At 47.5% G+C, this 12,873-nt stretch overlaps 1 long non-coding RNA gene across 1 annotated transcript in view; it reads left to right on the forward strand.

Annotated features, from left to right (window-relative positions):
- The first annotated feature begins 7,735 nt into the window (after positions 1-7,735).
- Positions 7,736-12,873, forward strand: part of LOC141197824 (uncharacterized) — a 33,676-nt gene continuing 28,538 nt past the window's right edge. Inside the window, exons 1-2 of the long non-coding RNA XR_012269862.1 lie at positions 7,736-7,820; positions 9,950-10,045. This is a non-coding gene — a long non-coding RNA (uncharacterized lncRNA). The remainder of the gene's footprint in view (positions 7,821-9,949; positions 10,046-12,873) is intronic.

The following is a 12,873-nucleotide window of genomic DNA, read 5'->3' on the forward strand; positions in this document are numbered from 1 at the left end:
CAAAGTCTGCCAGAAATGGAGGTAAGACCCAAGGAGTAACCGCACCGATGACCGTGTTCATGCAGTTTTTATAACAGAATTTACTCCATTGGCTTATCTCTCTGGTTTGCCAATTAATAACAGGGTTATGCTTAGCTAACCAAGGAAGGCCCAACACTATAGGAGTGGGAAGACCCTCCAACACGTAGCAAGACAACAGTTCTTTATGTATTGCCCCCACTTGAAGTTTTACGCCATGCACAGCTTGCAAAAAACTTCCCTGACCGAGAGGCCTGGCATCGATCGAGAATATGGGGATGGGTTTAGCCAACTCACTCAATCGCATACCTTGAACCCGGGCAAACCGAGCATCAACCAGATTAGCCCCGGCCCCACTATCCAGAAGAACAGATATCCTCTCAGTTCTCATACCCACCACCACCTCCGCCGGTATGAGAAACTGAGACGAACCTAGGGACGAAATACCTACTCCCAGATTGCCGTCCACCACACAACCTGGGATCAATAGTTTTTTCGACGACTCTTTACTCTGCAAGGGGCGGGATGGACACCCCCCAATAAAATGTCCCTTTTTCCCGCAGAGGAAACACCTTCCTGTCTTATGGCGCACCACCGGTCCCCTTCCCCGAAATGATGTCCCTCCTAATTGCATAGGCTCCTCCGGACTGACCAGGGGAACCACCATATGAGGGGACCTTGTAAGAGGTGGAGACATTACAGGGGGTAGAGTTATCCCGCACCTCTCCCGAAGCCGTCTGTCAACGCGAATAGCAAGGGCCATAGCGGCTTCCAGTGACGCGGGAGAGTCATACTGTGCCAACACATCCTGTAATTTGTCGGATAAACCATGACAAAACTGGCTCCTAAGAGCCGGGTCATTCCACTGGGTGTCCGTGGCCCACCTACGGAACTCCGAACAGAATTCCTCCGCCGGACGATCTCCCTGCTGAATCCTACGTAACTTAGACTCAGCAAGGGAGATCCGATCTGGGTCATCATATACGAGTCCCAAAGCAGCGAAAAACCTATCCACTGACTGGAGAACCGGGGAGCTAGGGGGAAGAGAGAACGCCCAAGATTGTGGGTCCCCTTGTATGAGCGAGATGACAATTCCCACCCTTTGTTCTTCACTGCCCGATGACCGAGGCCGCAGCCGAAAGTACAATTTGCATGCCTCCCGGAAAACAAAAAACTTGTCCCGCCCCCCAGTGAACCTGTCAGGGAGAGCTACTTTAGGTTCTGGTCCGGCTTGCTCCAGAGGATGCAAAACCTTGGACCTAACGTCCGCCAGCCCCATGGACAAACTCTGCAACTGCTGAGCTAGACCGGCTACTGGATCCATGGTAGCTGGAGAAAAACTAAATTGGTCGGTGAAAATGTCACACTGTCACAGAATACTGGAGGTAGGGGGCCTAAGCTGACCCTAAGCTGGGGCCCTGACTAATCCCTCATCCTGGAGGTACTGTTAAAGGTACAGAGGTCCAGGCCGCCAGCGTAACCCCTACCTCCTGAGGATCCCTGCACCACAGTAATCTAGTCCTGAGAAGGACCCCGATCACAACAATTGGGAACCAGCAATAATATGCCCACACACAGTATTTAGACGAACGAGACAGTACAAGGGAAAAACCAAAACCACCTTGCATACAACTTCAACACAACTACAACAGAGGGAACACCAACGGGAAAGGAGATAAATGATAAAGCGAGGAAAGGGAAATAACACTTTCAAATACACTTATCTCAGCAACTCCAAACACCACGATCCGCTCTGTAAGTCTGAATGAAAAGCTTTCACCGACACCTCACAAACAGACCTGCAGGAATATAAAGGAGTCTCACTAACGAAGCATTGAATGCAGCTGGGCGAGGCTGGACCTCAGCTAGCCCAGAGAGAGAGAGAATTAACTCCTTCACTGCCGAGAAAACACAAAGCACCAACAAGTCAGCTGCGAGAAGTCAGGCTGTGTACTCGTGACGATCTTCGTGGCAACACACCCGTGACAGTTTCTTCCTGAAAATGATTGCAATCACAAATTCTTTGGTATTATTCTCTTCATTTAATTTGTCTTCAATGAAAAAAAACACAAAAAGAATTGTCCTAAAGCCAAATTGGATATAATTCCACACCAAACCTAAAAAAGGGGGTGGACAAAAGTATTGGCACCCTTTGAAAAATCATGTGATGCTTCTCTAATTCGTGTAATTAACAGCACCTGTAACTTACCTGTGGCACCTAACAGGTGTTGGCAATAACTAAATCACACCTGCAGCCAGTTAACATGGATTAAAGCTGACTCAACCTCTGTCCTGTGTCCTTGTGTGCACCACACTGAGCATGGAGAAAAGAAAGAAGACCAAAGAACTGTCTGAGGACTTGAGAAACCAAATTGTGAGGAAGCATGAGCAATCTCAAGGCTACAAGTCCATCTCCAAAGACCTGAATGTTCCTGTGTCTTCCGTGCGCAGTGTCATCAAGAAGTTTAAAGCCCATGGCACTGTGGCTAACCTCCCTAGATGTGGACGGAAAAGAAAAATTGACGAGAGATTTCAACGCAAGATTGTGCGGATGGTAGGATACCCAGGAAGACCCCACTTCTTACCCTGAGACATAAAAAAGCCAGGCTGGAGTTTGCCAAAAAACTTACCTGAGAAAGCCTAAAACGTTTTGGAAGAATTTTCTCTGGTCAGATGAGACAAAAGTAGAGCTTTTTGGGAAAAAGCATCAACATAGAGTGTACAGGAAAAAAAAAGAGGCATTCAAAGAAAAGAACACGGTCCCTACAGTCAAACATGGCGGAGGTTCCCTGAAGTTTTGGGGTTGCTTTGCTGCCTCTGGCACTGGACTGCTTGACCGTGTGCGTGGCATTATGAAGTCTGAAGACTACCAACAAATTTTGCAGCATAATGTAGGGCCCAGTGTGAGAAAGCTGGGTCTCCCTCAGAGGTCATGGGTCTTCCAGCAGGACAATGACCCAAAACACACTTCCAAAAGCACTATAAAATGGTTTTAGAGAAAGCACTGGAGACTTCTAAGGTGGCCAGTAATGAGTCCAGACCTGAATCCCATAGAACACCTGTGGAGAGATCTCAAAATGGCAGTTTGGAGAAGGCATCCTTCAAATATCAAGGACCTGGAGCAGTTTGCCAAAGAAGAATGGTCTACAATTCCAGCAGAGCATTGTAAGAAACTCATTGATGGTTACCGGAAGCGTTTTTTTGCAGTTATTTTGGCTAAAGGTTGTGCAACCAAGTATTAGGCTGAGGGTGCCAATACTTTTGTCTGGCCCTTTTTTGGAGTTTTGTGTGAAATGATCAATGATTTGATTTTTTCTTCATTCTCTTTTGTGTTTTTTCCTTGCAAGCAAATTAAATGAAGATAATAATACCAAAGAATTTGTGATTGCAATCATTTTCAGGAAGAAACTGAGTATTATCTGACAGAATTGCAGGGGTGCCAATACTTTTGGCCAGCACTGTATGTATTGTGGTGCAGCGGCATTGCTATAATGATCTAGTATGTCTGTTTAGGCTATTTCCTCCCCCTCAGCTGACTGGTCACATGACTGTGACATCACACAGGTCCTTTTGCTCACAGAAGGTATGGACACGTGACTGTGAGATAAGCACAGGTCCTGTGGCTGTGTCTACAGGATATATAAAAACCTGGTGAGTTGAGCAGTGTGCAGTGTACCTGTGAGAGAGGCATGAGGCCTGTTCCCCGGGTGGGTGGGACACTGTTTGTCTGAAGCCTAGTGAGGCCGGGTGAAGCCTGGATCCCATGTGGATGTCAGTAAGCCTTGGAGGGCCAGAGGCTAGAGACCCCATCTGGGAAACAAATGGACCAAAGCAGCTAAAGCCCGACGTAGGTAATACTATTTGTGTTATGGACATTTTCATGGACATTGTTTTATTATTACCTTGCGGGAGGCTGTAACTAGAGCCAAGTGGGCCGGTCTGCCACTTGGGCTCGTGGACTTTATATCTGTGTCGGTGGGCCACGGAGTTGGACCCGGAAATCAGCAGCTTATGGAGTTAATAAACTGCTGACTTGAGAAATACTGGAAAATATGGCAGGTGTGTTTTAAATTGACGCAGCGAAGCGAGTATCCCCCAGGATAATGACAAGCGCTGCCTTACATGTGGTTTGAGAGCGCGGGCAGCTGCAGTCTGGTTGCTGGGAGCATCTGCAGTCTGGTTGCTGGGAGCAACTGTGAAGGTCGTCGTCGCACTCAAACCTGGTTTGCTGTGGCTCGGCGGGGCTCACGAAGGTCAAAGCATCTGGCTACAACTCGGCGGGGTTGTGAAGGTCGTTGTCACACTCAAACCTGGTTTGCTGTGGCTCGGCGGGGCTCACGAAGTCAAAGCATCTTGCTGCAACTCGGCGGGGTTGCGAAGATTGACATCGCTCTCAAATCCTGTTTTGCGGTGGCTCGGCGGGGCCACGAAGATTTTTTCGGGGGGAGCGGTGAAGTTCAAGTGTGAACAGTGTACCGTGATGGCTGTGTGCAAAGCAACAGAGGTGTCTGGAGCTAATGAGCGTTTGAAGGGACGGTTGGGTCCGGAGCAGGTATTTGAGAAACTGTTACTGGACATGGTGCGGGAACCGCAGGAGCTGTGGGCACCGTATAGAATGGTGGCCGTGGACCATTCTATGGACCCTCCGGGGGCGCCCGTGTTGTCCCAGAGTGCCCGGGGAGGTGGTAAGAGGTCTTGTGAACTGAGTCCTAAGACTGTCGCTGATGTTTTTTGTAAAAATTCCCTTACAGGTGTGGTTGTACAAAAGGGGGCGGAGTCTAAAAAGGGGCGGATTTTCACAAGAGCGTAGAGTGTGGAAAACTGGAAATTGTTGATGGTGGGTTGGTACCTCCTAGAAATGATAATTTGACCGTTGAGAATGGTGTGACTCCAGTGGAGGGGGTTGAAGTCAAAGTGGGAGGTGACCTGGTAGTCCACAACATCATGGGGAGTGACACAGACCTGATAGCTGACGGTGACACTACGGAAGTAGGAGAGGTCGGTCAGGAGGGACTAGACGAGGGGAGAGAGTCCACATCTCGACGTAGACGGCGCAAGGGCCACAGAAAGGTTGCTCCTGTAGTCTTGACTAAAAGTGAAAATAAAGAAAATGTAATGGTGTGTGCCGTTGTTACAAGGGTGGATCCTACTTCAGAGGCAGAAGAGGAGGTGACGGACCTGGAGAACGTGTCCTCAGACCAGCAGAGCCTGGAGTCTGAACGGCAGAGGGTATTCCAGGTTGTGAAGGACTTACGGCGAAGTCTAAAGGAAAGCAACGAGGAAGTTGTCCAGTGGAAGGAGATGTTCCACGCAATTAAGGAGGACCGCCGCAAAATTAAGGAGGAGGTTTCGCAGTTGAAACTTGAGAAGGAGACGCGGCAGGATGGAGTTTCTGGACGTCATCCGGAACTAGAACGACTGCGCGAACAGTTCAACCAGGAGCTGTGTGAATCTAAAAAGGAGTATGATGAACTCATGAGGGAGCTGCAGCAGTTCCAGGACCAAGTAAAGCCTCTAATGCAGGAGAAGGAGCGACTGGAGGACTCTGTACCAGCGAGACCAGGAGCTATCCGCCCTGAAAGAAGCAATAAAAGTTGAAGTGTCTGCTCACGACCATGAGGCAGAAAAGAGGCATGAAAGGTTCAGTGAGGAACTGCAACAGATTAGGAGAGATTATGAGGACCTCCTCAAGCTTAAAGGAAAACTAGAGGAGGGTAAGGCGGATGCAGAGCAAGAGCGCCAAGTGGTTGAGACCACTCTGCAAGATATCCGTGAGGAGAATGATGATCTCCGGGGAAAGACCCTAGATCTGGAAGCTCAGGTGAAGGAGCTACAGATGTCCTGTGATACCCTCCAGAAGGCGGAGACGTACCTTAAGGAAACAGTCAGCAAGATGGAAGCTGAGCGAGAGAAGATGGAGGAGTCCATCGGAAAAGCCACAGACCAGAGCCAGGAGTTGACCGCTGGTGATGGGAGGTATGAAGCAGATACCTCCTCGAGTGATGTGAGCTCTGATGATTCGGTGGATGTCGGAGCCGAGATCAAGCAGCTGAAGGAGTTGCTACAAGCCCAGTGGACGCAAGAGAAGCGTGAGAGACTGGCTATTAAGAGCCGAGTGGGCACATTGGAGACGGAGAGGTCTGAGAGAGCTCTCCTGCTGGAAGAGCAGTTGAAGCAGGAAGAGCTTCAGAGATGGACTGCTGAGAGGCGAGTAACTGAGCTAAAAGGAGAAGTTTTAGAGCTCTAAGGCCGCCTAGCAAAGTGTCACGCGGTGAACGAGGTCTCCTTGGAGAAGGGAAAAGGCAAACAAGTTGCACTTACTCCCTTAGACCATGAGAAGGTGGACCTGAGGAGAGCTAAGAGTATGGTGTTGAAAGATAATGGTGAAGTGGAGGTGGTCAAGACGAAAAGTTGAGAAGTTGTAGCTGTGAGTCCGCTCAGGGGAAGCATCCAGGGTGAAGAAGCTGGAAGTCAGTTGTCCCTGAAACCTGAGCTGGTTGATCGTCTGGAAACCACTGGTGAGACCGAAACGTCTCGGTACAAGTGCCTCGTAGATGTACCCGAGGACCTGAGGGAAGAATGCACCCGTGAGTTCGTGCATGAGGAGTTTAAGAAGGCCGTGGGAGCCTGGAAGGTGTACTTGACCTCAGAGGCCAAACAGCTGGTGGTCCTGTCCACGACCTGAAGTCACAGTGAAGAGGGTGGCAATCCTGAGTGACATACATTGGCGATGTATTCGCACGAAGCGGTTTCTCCGGTTGAAGACTGAGCAAGCCGCTAGACAACTGGAGCTGATGAGAGAGGCTCACAGTCTGCTAGAAGAGGTCATCCGGGTGCCTCATGTTCTGGTGAGAGAGCTCATTGGGAGAAATGGCCGAGCCATGCAGATGATGGTGAAGAAGTCTGGTGTGGTGAGCAGTCCACATGATCGTCAGGACTGGATACCGGATGAAGACGGCATGGTGTCATTCTACGCTATAGGAACGGAGAAAGTCTGGCATATATGAGCATGCTGGTGGAGTACCGAGTGACCTACCTGCGAGAGGTGGAACAATTGAGTCTCGCTAGACTGCGAGTAGATGGACAGCATCATCTGAGCAGTAGAGGATGGCAGCCGTCTGGAAATGGTGGGACCCGACAGAGAAGGGGGCCCCTAAATAACAGAACACCTGAAGTTAGGGACCCTTCAAGGTGTCCTGAGAGTAGTGGGCGTGGGTTTAGAGGTAGTGAGACCTCCAGTAACTCAGGTGTGGGTGGCCCATACAAACGACCCAATAGAGGACTGGACAATACGGAGTCGAACCAGACCTTAGGTACAAGGACATGTGAGTTGCACTGCCGTATTGACCGCTGGGAGCGGGGGAGACCTGACAGGGTTTCGACTGACCGCTGGGAGCGGGGGAGGCCTGACAAGGTTACGACCCGGAAAGGTGACCTGACGAAGTCAGTGACATTGACAGATGGGAGGTCCCTAAGGAATGGGCTAATGTCAATGAATAATGTTCCAGGGGCTGGACAACGTAAGGGTCAAGTGCATGGTCTCTGTGTGAACTGTGGGTTTTAAACTGTTGTGTATATTATGTGTTCAACCCCACAGGTTTGAACAGAGGGGGGGAATATGTGGTGCAGCGGCATTGCTATAATGATCTAGTATGTCTGTTTAGGCTATTTCCTCCCCCTCAGCTGACTGGTCACATGACTGTGACATCACACAGGTCCTTTTGCTCACAGAAGGTATGGACACGTGACTGTGAGATAAGCACAGGTCCTGTGGCTGTGTCTACAGGATATATAAAAACCTGGTGAGTTGAGCAGTGTGCAGTGTACCTGTGAGAGAGGCATGAGGCCTGTTCCCCGGGTGGGTGGGACACTGTTTGTCTGAAGCCTAGTGAGGCCGGGTGAAGCCTGGATCCCGTGTGGATGTCAGTAAGCCTTGGAGGGCCAGAGGCTAGAGACCCCATCTGGGAAACAAATGGACCAAAGCAGCTAAAGCCCGACGTAGGTAATACTATTTGTGTTATGGACATTTTCATGGACATTATTTTATTATTACCTTGCGGGAGGCTGTAACTAGAGCCAAGTGGGCCGGTCTGCCACTTGGGCTCGTGGACTTTATATCTGTGTCGGTGGGCCACGGAGTTGGACCCGGAAATCAGCAGTTTATGGAGTTAATAAACTGCTGACTTGAGAAATACCGGAAAATATGGCAGGTGTGTTTTAAATTGACGCAGCGAAGCGAGTATCCCCCAGGATAATGACAAGCGCTGCCTTACAGTATATATAATGTGTGTGTATAAATATATATATATTTATATATATTGCAGAGTACCACTTCTGTCCTGTATACTGGGCATAATTCTCTATGTATTATCCTTTATATACACTGGATAGTACCAATTCTCCTGCACTGTATACTGGGTGTAATTCTCAGTATCTGTATATACACACTGCACTGCTAAAATAAAATGTATAATAATGTGAGTGGTTTCCCCTCTGAAACTTACCATTCCCAGCATGCCCTGTCAGATTTAATCCTTCAGGGTTTACTGGGAGTTGTAGGTTTGTTACTGCACTGATGATGCGGGGACGGGTATTGCATCCGAGCCCACAGCACCAAGTCATTCACACTGTAAGGCTATTTTCACACTTGCGTTGTGAAATCCGTCCAACTCTTCTGCCTGGAAAGAGTCGGATAGATTTCACAAAATTCCAGCACTTTCCTGATACAGCCTGATGCTCCCTTTGACTATAAAGGGAGGCTGGTCGTGAGCCAGCAAAATAGGCAAGCGCGCTGCTACATTGACTGTGCTCTATACATGCCAGGTGCAGGCAGTATAATACAGCAGGCACCGAACTGCAAAGATCAGGGCTGGCGATGCCACCATACCCAGTTATTTAAACCCTCAGATGCCACGTTCAATAGCAATTGTAGAATCTGTGACGTAAAGCAGAGGGAGGCGACTCATATTGGAGCAGTGAAATCGCCTCTGCCTGGCACATTCCCATGGTAAGCTGTAACAGGTACCTGTGTATAATTTAAGGAAAAAATGCTGGGATGATCTTCATGATTTTTTACCATATTTTTGCATCCTGCTTTTATAAACAGATGTTTCATACTTACTTGCTCCCTACCGCTGAGGTCCTCCATGCCTCTTGCATGTCAATGCTCTGGGTCTCGCTGTGCTTATATCTGCCACAGCAATGGCCACATGCTCCACTGCAGTCAATGACTGGCTTCACATGTCACCACTGAAACCAGTTATTGGCTCCTGTGCCGGCTGTGATAGATGGAAACACTATGTGGACTGTTCCATGGACATGGAGAAGGTGATGTAGAAGACCGTAGCGGTGCATAGCGGGTAAGGACCTATTCACATTTCAATTTTTCACTGACATGTGTTGTCCACATTTCTCATTTGCAGCACGCATACACATTGATTTTAATGTGTGTTCACACATCAGTGTTGTTTTACGGACCATGGGTCAATGAAAAAAATTCATGAACACATGCACTATTTTTGGTCCGTGATGCGGACCAAACACACACACACTAAATTCTATGGGTCTGTGAAAATCACGGGAATGACATCCATGTTTGGTCCGTTTTTAACAGATAGATGCATTGGAAATTATTTTCTGAGCTGAGCAGTGTCCATGGAATACGGATGACCCATTGAGGGCACACAGACGTGAAACGGACCCTTCATGGATGAAACGTACACATTTTAGACACGGTGTGAACAGTGCCTAGGTACGAATCTTCTGTTTAGAGAGGCATGCTGAGGGCGCTTGCTAGAAAATAATTTTTCCAGAACATCCCCTTTACAGGCCAAAGTACGCTGCAAACAGTACAATTGCAAAATAAGACAATATACAACAGTTTCCTCTTTACAATGAAAGAACTAATAGTATTACATGTTCTTTTATGTAGGACCAATGTGAATGCTGTGCATTGTGAACAAGCAAGAGCTGAGAATACTGCGTAGACCACCGGATCAGTTGGTAGCCAGTTATAAAGTGATACAGGGTAGGTGATACATGAAATCTAGTATTGATAGCTAGCTTTTTGTTTTACTGGTAGAACATTGACTCAGAAATACAATGAATACTAAATGGAATTTAGGCTAGTTTCACACAAGTGAATCTACTGTGTGAAACACGCTGCTGGTATATCCGCTCTGGAGGAAGATCGTGCCGGCATTACACTTACATATACTCATATACAATGCCCAGCGCTTCCTCCTGTTCTGTAATGTAGTGACAAGCTGCAAATTGCATCTCGTTAGATTACAGAGTTGTAGTGTGGGCGCCTAGAGTCAATTACCCTGGTGGGCCCTAGGCACCCCAGTCCGACCCTGGCAATATTATTATCCTTTTGTCATAATATCACATAATTGTGTTATCTTCATTGTGCTTTATACAGATAACACCATGCTGTTTTGCACCATCTTGTGGCCTTTTTTGAGTATTACGCTCCCACTATGCACAGTGTTGATTTCTCTCTATGAACTATGAATGCTACACTACTTTTGCAGATTGCCCCGGTGGCACGCATTCTCATCTGGTGCCCTGCCAGTTCTCTTCCTGTATCTTTTGTTCCCTTCGGCGTCACAATCCAGTTTGTGTCACGGTCGGTCATGTGATGTGGGTCGAGGCAAGCTCCCGGACTTCACCAGTTCACGCATGCGTCACTACACTCTGCGTCCCTCTCCTATTGGCTAGCGCAGCATTTTTATTCTCTCTCTTCCTGTGATGTGTCGGGGTGGGCACATTGTAAGGCAGCTCCTGCTGTGAACAAAGTATGCAGTAAACTCATTTTTTCCCATCCATCCTGAGTGTACGCTATTTGACCGTGCCATGTATGGGAATATATATATACCTTTTACCCCAATCTTGTATACTTGACCATTATTTAGTCCCCATACCCCCGTATATTCTCATAGCATCATCAATAGTATACATGTATTTTTACACATATTTGCTTATATATATTTCAGATGATGGTTATATACAGTATACTGTATTTGTGATTTTATACTAAGCAGTGAGTCTCCTTTACATTTTACTATTTATATGTGTGATCTGCACCATCTTCCTGTTTTTGTATGTCCACTGCACCTTTTTACTTCATCAATAAAGTTAATCTTTTATGACATTTATTTATGAATCGCTATATTGACTTAATTATTATTTTTTTGTCCCTTCTATCAGTTTTGCTAACGATTAGTCTGTTGGCGCTAATGTCTGAGATATATGTACACACACTTATTATCCTCTAACATCAGAAGCACAGCGCACTTTATCCAGGACCAACAGGAATATACCTCGAGTGTCCTTATTGTTATATATATGACTCGCCCCCAGGGCCATGGGGTACTCGACAGCCGAGCCTTATGGCTGCTTTTGGGGGAGATCACGGTGGCTGGCCCGGTCCGTAACCCAGGGCGGGTCAGTGTAAAAAGGGGGATATTTTGTAGGGGAATTTGCCGTGACGCCACCTGCGGTGTCTGGTGAGGATCACCAGCGCTGCAACAGTCCTCTGAGGCAAATGTTAGGACAGCTTGTGATGGATCGGCTCCCCACAGGTGGAGCAGGCCTCAGGGCAGTGTAGATAAATGGAGGAGGTGTGCTGGGCGTTATAGTGCAGGGAGGGAAATGGCACCGGCGAAATAAAGGAGCGGAGGCAGCTCAGTGCAGTCATCCAAGATTTACTCACAGTTCTTAGACAGTCCACAGGTGCACTGTACCGGCGCAAGCCTCCCGCGTCGCACTGCGTTCACCGGGCAAGGTTTCAGTCCTTCCTCAGGCAGCTCGGGTGTACCTGGCAGAACCCCACTTTCATATCTCACTCTCCTCCTCTGACTGAACACACTCTCTCTAAGATGGCTTCCCTATTTATACTCCTATCAAAGTGCTTTCTCTAACTACTTCCTCCACCCACACCCACTACTGGTTCCCCCCATCCAGCCAGGGACAAGGCTCAGCAGCTGCGCTCTGCATGTTGCCCCCCCAGCCGGCCTGGAGTAGGGTAGTGTTGGATGCAGGTGTTTGGGGTTCCGTGCAGCACTCCCACCTTACCTGAGAGAAGGGAGACACCACACCTCGGGGTGAGGTGCAGTACTTCTGTGGCGACTGAACCCTCAGGGGCGCCATATATATACCGTATATAATTAAAAATAAAAAAACAGAATATCCTCCCGCCATTTTTACTTTTTCAGTTCTTTTATTGTACTCTAATGAATTTACATTTTTTAACTACCTGATTCTTGTCATTCCCTTTCTCCTTTTACCCCAGCCCTGTTACAAGCGCAAGTCTGTATATATCAGATATATACCATTTTATCTACTTTACCCATTAGACGACTGTGGTAATCGTCCTTTCTTGCAGCAGGTTTCAAGGGCTCAACTGCAAGCACCACCATCCTTTTTATTACTTAATTTCTGAGTACAGATCACCATAAAAAACACGAATCTGTCAATGAGTTTATGGGAAAAAGCAAACAAGTTATGGACTGTGGAAGAGATATATGTGACCAAAATGAACACTCATTTCCAGCAGATGATACCTATGACCTATCCCTACACTAAATACAGCTAACAGCGGTATTAATAGGGAATAGAATAGATGTTACCTTGATATTTTTTTTAGGTTGCAGCAGCAAGGACTATAAGGCAATAATTCTTGACTAGATGCCTGTAATAGCTATCCCTACTGCGACAGCTCAAACTACATGAACTACAGATAAGAACGGTATTATTAGAGAATATAATCTATTTGAATTAGCCCTGAAAAAAGCTATTAGTTTAACGTAGCAGCACCAAGGACTGTTATTTCATCAACCCTGCTGGGGAATA

The sequence above is a fragment of the Phyllobates terribilis genome, unplaced genomic scaffold (genome assembly GCF_046119375.1).
Source record: "Phyllobates terribilis strain yellow unplaced genomic scaffold, ASM4611937v1 Scaffold_89__1_contigs__length_6337102, whole genome shotgun sequence".
Taxonomy (NCBI): domain Eukaryota; kingdom Metazoa; phylum Chordata; class Amphibia; order Anura; family Dendrobatidae; genus Phyllobates; species Phyllobates terribilis.